The sequence below is a fragment of the Heterocephalus glaber genome, unplaced genomic scaffold (assembly GCF_053883595.1).
Source record: "Heterocephalus glaber isolate CG9 unplaced genomic scaffold, H.glaber_assembly_v1.0 deba00001523, whole genome shotgun sequence".
NCBI lineage: Eukaryota > Metazoa > Chordata > Mammalia > Rodentia > Bathyergidae > Heterocephalus > Heterocephalus glaber.
The window spans coordinates 5652519-5664950 of record NW_028258327.1 but is presented as its reverse complement, the minus strand read 5'-3'; positions in this window follow the sequence as shown (position 1 = coordinate 5664950).

Here is a 12432-nt window from a genome sequence, read left to right as displayed (position 1 = left end):
TGCTGGTCACCCCTGCACCAATTCCTGGTTTCAGAATGGTGTCCTTCTGGATCCCTGTGCTGCCCTGTTGTCTAGGCCAGGTTCTGGCTGGGGCCTGTGCACACTTGGGTTGGTATCCGGGCATCCCTTTGTCTGGGGTCTGCACACACTTACCAATGGTATCAGGGCAAGCCTCTGGCTGTTGCGTGTGAGCCTGTGTAGCTCTTTTCCAGGCAGGCCTTTGGCTAAGCCTGTGGGTCCAAGCTGCTGGGTCAGGGCAGGGTCCTGACTAGGGCCTGCCCACAACTGCGTTGCTCTGGCCCATGCAGGCTTCTCACTGAGATCTGTGTGCACTTATTGGTGGAATATGGGTGGGCTTCTGGCTGTTGCTTCTGGGCCTGTGCAGCTCTTTTCCTTTATTTATTTATCTTCTGTCTCATTACCTGCCTATTGTTGAAAGTAGGTTAATACTTTCTAACATTTTCATGTATACTTCTTTAAAAAGTGTCCCCATGGGGCCGGGGATTTAGCTCAGTGGCACCATGCCTGCTTCACAAGTACAAGGTAATAAGTTCAGTCCCCAATACCAAAAATGTATATATATATATTTATCCCCATGATTCTTATGTGCAACCAGGTTCAAGAACAGCTACAAAATTTGGATGATTTAAAAGTGCAGTTAGAGAGGTGACACTACTATCTGTTAAATGGACAGATAATTTAATTGACTTTTTTTCTTGGAAAGAAAAATAGATTCATGCACAAAAGTCAGGGATTGTATTTTGTATACTGTTTACTACAATCAGGCAATCAGAACTGCCATTTTTAGTGATATATTTGAATTCCTTCACCATGAGGAAAACAGTATTTCAGACTTTGGTATTCCAAAAACATTATTTTGTTTAACTTATCAATCATCCCTCTGTGGTCTCTTGTATTGTGTTATTTCCTTCTTATTTTCTATTAATTCTGCCTCTTAAACCATTGTCCTCCTTGTATAAATTAATGCTGGCAATACTTTACATATTTTATAACCTTATGACATAAGGTCATAATGAGAGTATGAGATTTAAATTTGGAACATTTCCTATTTCTATACCATTCCTAATATGTGACCTTGGCAAGTCAGTTTGCATCAGTTAAACCTAAAATTTTCTTCATGTTAAAAGTGAAAAGAGTAGGTGTTTTAGCTGTCAAAGGCAGAGTTCTTATTTCAAGAGATGAAACTAAGGTCTATTTTTTCTTTATCTGAGAAGATTCTTCACAGGGAATACAGACTTATGAATAAAATTAGAACATGTTGCTATTGCTGCTAATTTTTGACCGAAGGTGAGGAAGGGAAGTCCCTGGCCTAGGGGAGAGTAAGGGTTATGGTTCGCTTTTCTGCAGACAGGATATGGCATGAACAGAAATTTATAGCCATTGCTCCAATAGCAGTCAGCTACCCGAAGAACACTGCATCAAATCCTTTTAGGAAGGGACCATAATTTCATGTCAGTAGGTGGGTGTCAGTAGGTGACATTAATCCTAAATGTGGGACAGCATTGTGTACCCTATTACCTAAGGCTGCCACAGAGAATGTACTTGAGTGTTAATTCCTGTGTGACATCACTTAATAATTACAACTCTTATCAAGAGTTACCCTCATGGGTTCCAGTCACTCAGTATTCTCTCCATAACATCATTTAAAATCAACAAGAAACCCAAAGTATAAATAAATTAAAGAGAAAAATAAAGGAAAGATAATAGGAAACAGGGAGGTAAAACTTTTACAAATAGGAAGAGGACCAACAGAGTTGGAGGGAGGGAAGGGAAGATAAGGAGACTGAAGAGAATTAGGAAGTGTTATGTACATGTACCAACTCCCTACAATGAATGTAACCTTTATGTGCTGCAGGCATGTACTAGTAAAAAAATAAAGTCAATTTCAAGTTTATTATCTCAACATAGCTTTTGGAACTAAATTCAAATAAGACAATGGTGAGATTATGTGCAGCTAATCAATGAATTTTTCTTAAGGGAAAACAACTCATTATTAGATCACATCAGTCTAGTAGGAAACTTAAATTGATATCAAATGTCTACAAAATGCTTTCTGACCTCTCACATTCATGAAATAAATATTTGTATTCTAAATGTAAAAGTTTAACCCTACAAAGTCCAATTTTTTTCTTCATTTGTGTTTCTAAACATTTGTACAACTTACAGAAACAGCCATTATCATATTCACTTGATTACTCTCCCTTTTCAGTAGTTTTGCAATTAGGAGTATTATTTCCCCAACTTCTTTTAAGAAAACAATACTTCTTTGGCAACTTGAGGTCCCTTATATTTTTTAATTTACTTTATTGAGTTTACTGGTACATTTAGGTATACTTTATGATCACATTCATCATTGAGAATTTGAACCTGTACATGATATATCTTGATTCTAATTTTTCCCATTCCCCTGCCCTCCCTTCAATCCCTTCACCCCCCATATACATAAGCTTTGTTTCCATTTTTTCCTTCTTACTTTCAATTTTTTTCTTTCCCTTCTTTCCTTTCCCCTGCCCTCTATCCCTAGTTAACATATTCCTTTGAACATTTTCTTCCTTTTTCACAATATCTATTATACATTTTGGTCCTTGTTTACACCTTCAGTTTCTCATAACAGAGAAATAATTTGGCTTTTACACATGTGTGTCCTATTTATTTCACTTATGGGTATGGGCTCAAGGTGCATCCATTTAGCTATAAATGTCCCGAGTTTATCTTTCTTTGTGGCTGAGTAGTGCTCCACTTTATTAAAAAAAACTCACATCTTCTTTATCCACTCACCAGTTGATGGGCTTTTGGGCTGTTTCCATGTTTTAGCTATTACAAACTGTGCAGCTGTAAACATGGGTGTGCATATGCCGCTGTGGTATGATGCTTTTAATTCTTTTGAGAACATACACAGAAGGGCAATAGCAAGGTTACCTGGGACCTCTAATCCTAGTTTCTTGAGGAATCTCCACACTGATTTCCACAGTGGTTGCAAGAGCCTACACTCCCACCAACAGTGGAGAAGGGTTCCTTTTTCCTCACAACACAGCCAACTTTTGTTATTGGTTGATTTCTTGATAGTAGCCATTCTTTTTGTAGTGAGGTGGAATGTCAATGTTGTTTTCATCTGCATCTCTTGAGTGACCATGATGTTGAACTTTTTTTATGTGTTTATTTGCTGTTTCTACCTCTTCATCTGAGAAATGTCTGCTCATTTCAGATGCCTATTTTTGAATTGGGTCTTTAAATTTGGGGGGTCTGATTTTTTTTAAGTTCTTTATATATTCTAGATATTAGGCCTTTGTCTGAGGAACAGCTGATAAAAAATTTTTCTCACATTTTAGGTTGTCTCTTCACTCTGTTGGTGGTTTCTCTTGCTGTGCGAAACCTTTTTAAATAAAATGAGATCCCAGGTGTTGATTCTTTGTGCTAGTTCCCATGCTACTGAGGTTTTGTTCATAAAATCTTTTCCTAAGTCAATGTCTTCAAGAGTTCTACCTAACCTATCTTCTTAGTGTTTCCGTATTAATATTTAGATCTTTGATTTACTTCAATTTTAGTTTAGTGCATGGTTAAAGATATGAGTCTAGTTTTAATTTGGCAGGTTGAAATCCAGTTTTCCAGCATGAGGTCCCTTTTATTTTTTGTGTGAATTTTAAGATCTGCTTTTCTGTTTGTATAAAAAAAGTCATTCGGATTTTCATAAGGATTGCTTGAATCCATTGACAAATTTGTTGTGATAGTTGTTCAATTTGGGAAATACTGCTTTCTTTCTTTAGAAAATTTATTAGTGCATGTTAATACTACATGTTGATAGAGTTTATTTTGGGAAGTTGGTACATGCATTTAACATATATTAATCAATAACATTAAATCTTTTAAACCATGAACATCATTTACACATTTAATTAGATGTTTTAAATTTTCTGTTAATTTTTTATAGTTTTCAAATGTATAAAGTTTATATTTCCTTGGTTAAATTTATTCCAAAATATTTTCTTTCTTGATATTATTTTAAATTTAATTGCTTGCTAAATGTTATTTTTAGATATTTTATCATTAGGATATAGAAATAAAATTGCATTTTGTATGTCAATCTTGTATCCTGTAAATACGATGAATTTTGGGGGGTTCTTTATGTATACTAGCATATCACTTTCAAATAAAAATAATTTCACTCCTTTCTTTCCAATGTGGGTGAGTATTTATTTATTTATTTTTTGTCTAATTGCCCTCTCTAGAACTGCCCATACAGTAATATCTCTTGGAGTCAGTGTACTATTGCCCTCATAGAATAAGACAGGAAATGTTCCCTCTTCCATTTTTTGAAAGTTTTTGAAGTTGCTGTTAATTCTCATTTAAACATTTGATAGAATTCATCAGTGAAGCCATCTGGCTATATCTTTTTCTTCATGGGAATTGTTTTTATTAATTAATACATTAAAAAAATCTTTGCACTGGACAAGCTGGGCAAATAGAAGTTGATTTTATTCTAAGACTAGTGCCAGCAATAGAGGAGAGAGCACAGACCATCTCCTCCAAGGCAAAGGGCAAAGGGAGATTGGGGGTATCATAGGTCATCAGTGTGTGGTAATCAGTGTGTGGTAATTCACTGAAGGAAAAGAAAACTTCCTCTTTATGTCAGGAGTTTTGCAACTTGGAGCAAGGCACACTACTTTTACTCTGCCCTAGAAACTGGAAGCTAGGGGTATTATCTTCCTTGAAAACATTTCAGAGATGGTTCCATGTCCCTAAGAAAGACATCCCTATCTTGTAAAAATAGAAAAAGGTGGAGGAAAAAAATTATATCTTCAAGAGTAGGGAAAGATTTACAGTTACAGGTTTTCTAAAAGTAAAATCTCTAAGAAAAAGAAGTCCAAGTCCTGCAGTAAGGAAGAAATCTGCTTACTGTTTACTTAAATTGAAAGGAAAGACCATCTTGATCATAACTCCAATGCTTTCCTTGTTAAATGCCTAGTCAGATTTTCTGTTCCTCCTTGAGTCAATTGTAGTTTTTAATATTTCCAGGAATTTGTTCAGATTATCTCGAGTTTTTAAATTTTGCAATAAAACTGTTTACTGTGGTCACTTATTACTCCTCTTATTTTACTAACATTGATAGTGATATCCTTTCTTTTATTCCTCATTTTACTAACTTGAGAGCATAAAATATAAAGAATTCTTACAAAAAATTTGAAAATGAAAAATAGTGCACAATAAATGAGCAAAAGACTTTAAATAATGTCATAAAAGAATATAAAAATGTCTAATTTAAAAGGTGTACCTTCTAATAAATTTATCCATTGCTGTTGTCAAACATAAATGTAGAATGTTGTTTATAATATTCTTTTATTGTCTTTTTAAAGAGAGGTTGCATCTGTAGAGCTATGTATGACCTCTGGCACTCCTGACATTGATACTTTGTTTCTTCTCTTTTCACTTCTCAGTTATTCTGGATAGATTTTCTACTAAATTTTATTGATTTTCTCAAGCCACCAGATTTGGTTCTGCTGATTTTCTGTATTGTTGTTCTGTTTTTATTTCTTTACATTCAGCTCTATTCTTTATCATTTATTTCCTTCCCTTTACTTTGCATTTAATTTGCTCTTCCTTATTTCTGAGGGGGAAGTTGAAATCAGTATTTGGGATCCTTTTTCCATTCTAATACAGCATAGACATCTCCAAATTCACTCAGCTGCATATTACAAACTTATATTTTGTTCTTTGCTCTTATTCAATACAATTGCATTAATTTCTTTTTTATTTCTTCTTTGACCAATGGATTATTTAGTAATGTGTTATTTCATTTTTAAATATTTGGGAATTATCGAGATATTGTTCTGTTACTGGTTTCTAATTAAATTCTATTGTGCTCAGGGAACCCACTTTGTAAGCTTGATTTCTTTTAATTATTTTGTCTTGTTTTAAGACCTTATTGTATTTAGCAAGATAGAAAGTCTACCTTGGTAAATATTGTGCATACATCTAAAAGTATATTTAATCTAAAAATATATTTAATGGAGTGTTCTATAAATGTAAATTAGAAGGTGGCTAATAGTATTTTTCAAGATTTCTGCATCTTTACTGATTTTCTTCCACTTGCTCAATTATTGAGGGAGAGATACTATTATTACTATTTACTATTACTATTTATTATTACTATTTTATAACTTCTTGCTTCTTGTATATTAAACCTCTACTATTAGGTTCATAAACATTTAGGATTATAATTTTGTCATGATGAATTTAAACATCTATTGTTATTAAATGACCCTCTATATTTTTAGTGTTCTTTAGTCTGAAATCTATTTAGACTGATATTAATATAAACATTCCAAATAACTTTAGACATATTTTTCTCCAACGTTTTACTATTAATACATTTATATCTTTACATTTAAAGATATTTCTTGTAAGATAGTATTTTGCTGGTTCTTGTAATTTACCTCAATCTGAGAAGTTCCAACTTTAAATTGGTTTGGTAAGACTATTTGCATTTGAAAAAAGATTATTGATTATGATTATTGATTATTGATTATGATTAATTTTACCATTTTCTATTTGATCTCTAATTGTCTCTCATTTTTCCCCTTTTTCCTTTTTTCTGCCTTCTTATATATCTTTCATTGTTATTGTTTTCAGAGGAGGTTTCACTTTATTGGCCAGGCTAGTCTTGAACTTGAGATTTCCTTGCCTCACCCCACTGAGTGGCTGGGATTACAGTTACATGACATAGTGCCCAGTTTAGACCATTTTAAAAATCATTTCTTTCATTTCCTTTGTTAGTTTGTTAGCTATAAATCTTTTTTTGTATTATTTTAGTGCTTGTGGTTGTGGTAAGGTTTATTGTATACATTTTTAACATATTACATTCAATTCCAAAAGTTCTTTTCCATGGCTTGGATTTTGTTTTATCCGACTGATAAGCTAATAAATGAATAAATTATCCTGCTGTCACTTCATTGATGCTTGAAGGAAGAATGAGACTTCTCTGTCAGAAGCAATGGATTTTATAACTCATGGTACAATAAGGAACATGAACATTAACATGTTTTTGGTGATTCCCTTTACCTTCAAATCTCATAAGGCAATGTGATAACCAGATGCATGTAAGCACAGGCTGTGGTTCATATAACAGGAGGGGATACTGAACTTTGGTACCCACAATTTCATAGCAAACAATAAGCAATATTGCTATTCATAACAAAGGAAGGTATTATCTCATCCCTAAGTATTACTTGATGCAAATACAGTTCTGAGAAAGAGCCCAGGTAAAAGTGGCTATGACCTTGTTTTCTTTGCATATCCCAAAGAGTATATAGGAGTATGAGAGACAGATGGAAAACTGTATTTTACTACTTATGTACAGTAAAAGAAGTTTACAGCATTATTTGTCCATTTCTTTTTCTTGATGTTGTTACTTTTGGTCTCATGTATTTTACATATACATGCATTTTATATATGTATAATAGGCCTTATAAAATATCATTATTAATTTTGTTTAAAAACATTATTTTTTTATTTGAAGTCAATCATGGTTTTGTTTTTGGGTACTGGCAATCAAACTAAGCAAGCACTGTGCCACTAAGATTTAACCTCAGCTCAGTCAATTATCTTTGACAGAAATTCAAACAACAAGAAAAAATTATAATTAATCATGTATTTACCATTTATTATACTCATTATTCCTTTGTATAAATCCAGGTTTTCCTTTGTTATCATTTTCTATCTGATAAAGGAATTTTAAAAATAATATACAGTATAGATCTCTTGGTGATAAATTCTTTAAGCTTTTGCATAACTGAAAATGTTATTTTTGAAAAATATTTTTGTTGGATAAAATATTCGGGTGGATAGATGTTTCTTTTGTTATTCTATTGCATTCCAACTTTAATGGTTTCTGATTACAAATCTACTGACATCTTTATCTTTGTTCTTCTGTATATAATTTGTCCATTTCCTCCTATATTTTGTGATTTTACCTTTATTACTTATCAGAGACCCCTGCAGAGGATCCCAGTCTCTGGCTTGGTGCTATGATGCAAGGTGAGAAGAACGACATAGAGATGGAGTCAAGATGAAATGGGGAACTGGAATGGTCAACACTTGAGCAGACAAAGATCCAGAACAGCCAGAATCACTGATATTTATTGGTTACACAATCATTTGTTAAGTTGGGGTAAGGGGGCTACTCTAGGGATACGTTACTGATGCAGGCAAGGCTTGTAAAAGAAGAGACAAAGCATTTTTGGTCAGGAACAGAACACACCAGATATAGGCTGTGGTTAACATTTAACCTTGACTTTTTAGTGAAGAAGGTTTTAATTTGGGGAATGGAATTTGGGTGCATGTCACCATGACCTCTGCTGCCATGTTATCTCATATCTTAAACCCCACAGCTTCATGGGTGATTTCTCTGGCCTCTGCTGTGGCCTTAGGCAGGGGCTTGGTCCTGACCTGCGCACCATCTGCAATGCTGTTATGAGTCACGTAGGCTTCAGCCAGACTCACTTCTTTAAAAAAAAAGAGCCAATGGGCCAGGAATTTAGCTCAGTGGTGCTGCCACTTGTCTCACAAGCATAAGGACCTGAGTTCGATCCTCGGTACCAAAAAAAAAAAAAAGAGCCATTTGTGGGATTTATTCTTTATACCCTGCACTGCTTACAGCCTGCTTTGGGCATAATCAACAGGACAGTCTCCCACAATTACTGATCTTAAGCAACTCATTATGATATGACTTCATGTAGTTTTCTTCATACTTCTTATATTCAGAGTTCACTAACTATTAGATCTCAGAGTTCATGGTTTGATCAAATTTGGAGACACTCTAACTATTAATTCTTAAAATTTTGTTTCTGGATGCTCCTAGATTTCAATTACATGTATATTTAACTACTTTAGGTTGTCCTATTATTCACTGATGGCTCATTGAGTTTTTTGGTCTATTTTCCCATGTATTTTATTTTGGGAGTTTCTGTTATCTCTGAATTCATTAATTTTCCCTATTAGAGCATGTAATTTGACTTTACTCTGACAGTCCATTTTAAATATTAAATACTGCAAGATTTAGCCCTAGGAATTTGATTTTAGTCTTTTTTGTATCTCCCATGGATTTTCAACTTTTTTCTAGTTTGTTGAACATATATTAAAATTACAATAAATTTTGATACTTTATCTATTAATTTTATAATCTGTGTCATTTCTTTGTAAGTTTTTCCTTTTTTTCATTATTGGTGGTTGTATTTTACTGCTTCTTTGCATACCTGATAATTTTTGTTTGGTTGCTAGACTTTGAGATTTGTTTGGGGAAGCAGATAAGTTATTTAGAAAAAGTTTAATCATTTTAGGTGTTAATATTAAGATTTACTGGCCAGGGATTTAGCTCAGTGGTTCTGCCACCTACCTTGTAGAGAAAGGTCCTGAGTTCAATCCCTGGTACCAAAAAAAGAAAAAGAAAAAAAAGAAAAAGATTTACTAAGCAAGACCAGAGTAGCACCATTTAGTACAATGATTAATTTTATCCTAATACTGGAGCAAGCTCTTTCCTTTTTCTCTGATTCCCAATATATTATACGGTCTTCCACTATAATAATTAGATACAATCCACTATTTCATATGTAAGTCTGAAGCACTACCCTCTGTAATACATATAAGCAGCCCCCAGCTGCCATATCTTGATAGTTTGCTCATATGCATGTATACAGTGATCAGTACTCAACTGCATATTTATAGGGGATCTTTTGCAGTTGCTGTCTGTGGAATTTTCTCTTCTGTTTTCACTTCAAACTCTTGACACCTTGGCATTTAAGAACTCATAACTCTGTCTTCCTGACTCTGGAGGATTGCTGTGCAATATTGAGTGCCCCTGCAGTACATCCTGGGAACTTTCTCTCTGCAGTAACCTAGACTAATCATAGAGCTGTTTCCATGTCTTGGGTGTTATCAGTCAATATATTCTGCCTAGGATTTTCATTATTTCAGGAGGTAAGGTCAGTCCAGTTTCTGTTTCTCTTGGAACTGAAGTTGACAGATTTTTAGTGGCTGATTTATTGTTTTTAATGATTAGCTTTATTCATGTTTTTTCTTTCATATGGATTCAGTTTTAGTGAATTTTTTCTATAAAAATTTCTTTTGTTTAAATTTTTATATTTATTTCATACAATCAGTATTTCTCTTATATTTAAAATTTCTTCTTAATCTATAGTTATGACTCATCATTACTAATAATTTCCTGGTAAATCCTGCCATATTTGTCATTATTTGTCATTTTTCTTAGACTTTTTATAGAGCTATATTTTAGATAGGTTGGTTCTAGTTCATCTTTTTTTCTATATTAGTAATGTTTACTATCATACTTATTTCCTCCTTTATACCTTTTTTGACTTTTTTACTCTTAGTTTTCTGAATTCATATGTATGTTCCTTAACTCACCAGCTTTTATTATTTTTTTTCTCTAAGTAGTTAAAGCTATAAGCTCTCTCCAAGTAACATTTAACCATGAATTTCACTTTTTTCCATATATGTTGTAATTTCAAGTACAATTTCTTTCTTTCTCATCCTAAATTATTTAAAAGTGATGCGGTTTTTAAATTTCAAATATTTTCTTCACCTAGTACTTGCTGTTTAGTAATCCTTTAAGCTTATTCCTCTAGCAAAATTCTCTTATCCTACACAGTTAGCTATCCTAACATTTCTCCCGTCATCAGTTTCCAGGGCATCCTTGTAGTTTCTTCAGTTTAGACAGTTTGGCACAGGTGAAGGGCAATGTTCACATCCAATCCCTCTCCTATTTCCTATTGTACCTCAGTGCTTGACTTCTCCTCCTCATGCTGCTCAGGTACATTTTCCTCCATATTATAATGTGAGAAAAAAAATTCCCTCCCTATTTTTCAGTGAGTTTTTTCATGGAGTCTTAAAATCTTCACATAGAACAGTCTGGAATTTCCTGCCAGTGAAAAGGAAGTTTGCTTGCAATGTAAGCAATTACAGTTTTCTTGGAGTTTTCCAGTTCTCTGGTTCCCTTCTTACAACTCTTTTCACATTAATGCTAACCTCAGATTATTGCTTATTCCAGCCTGTGGACTGAAAGGCAGTGGTGACTTTCAAAAGCTTTCCTTTGTGGAACTGAATACTGAGAATCAATGAACACTGATATCTACTGTCTTGATTCTTTTGCTAATCTCCAAAACATGTATCTAAGGGCAACTAAGATTTATTTTCATTAAATACTAAAGAATTCATATTCTATAATAATTGTCTTCTCTGTTCACAAGTGTTTCCCTATAATATTTAACATAATTCAATTAAATCTATCTACTTGCTTGATCACCTGACAAGTAATGAAGTTGAGTCTTTCATTCCTTCATTCTAGCTAATTGAATTATTTCTGCAGCAAACAGCTCTTCACTCTTGGTTAGAGACATATGTTGAGAAGTAATTCTGAGAAGTGACAGGAAGGTCCTTGACAGTTCCTTCAGTTAGGCGCCACCTATTAGGGTTTTCCTCTAGACTTCCTTTCCAAAAAAGGAGATAATGATATGTCTAACATCATATATTTGTGTTACCGAGGCCAACTCCAACTTATAATTTCTTCAAGGATATATTCTGCCTGAAATTCTGCAGAACCTCTCCAAGGGTATATTTTAATGGCATACAATTAAAGCAATTAGAAACTACATCTAAATCTTAATTACTGAGGCTTATTGGGTATTAAATTAGGGAAAATGTAGTCAGTTGGTAAGGCTATTCACCATTACTATTTGTCATACATATATCATTTGGACCTAGTATTCTGGTTGGTGAGTAGATTATATGATCAGCTACCTTCATGTTTCTTGCCAATGATGACTACTTTTAATGCAGAATCCCAAATTTATAAATAAGATACCAATTTTCACTTTTAGTCAGATGGACTCACAAATGGTTTTGACCATTATTTCCTCTTTATTTTGGTATAATTCAGTCCCTGTGTCACCACACTAGTACTTAAATAAAAAAGAAACCATGGAGCATGTCAACAGAAGTAAGACAAGGCTACACTGGACCAAATAGGAGGTTGTGAAGTCTGCTGAGTATCTGCATGGAGCTCTTGGAATATAAGAAAGGCAGAAGATGGGAGGGATTGGAACCAGAACAAAATTGTTGAGTTTTTTTCTGGGTTTTCTTTAACAATGCATTTATAAAATAGAGTTAGATCATTAAGCAGTTTAAAAATCTGGGAACAGTTCTTCACAAAACTGTAGTAACCTGTAGTAACCATCAGGCCCTAGTGTTTTTTTATTTCTTTACAATCGGTGGGGCATTGCTAATGGTTGTTATTTGCTAACTTTCTAATACTGGCGCCCACACTGAATAAACACTCTGTGTCCACCGTATATGAGAAAAATTGGGAAGAAATGGGAGGTGGTGATTCCAAATCTGTCCTTC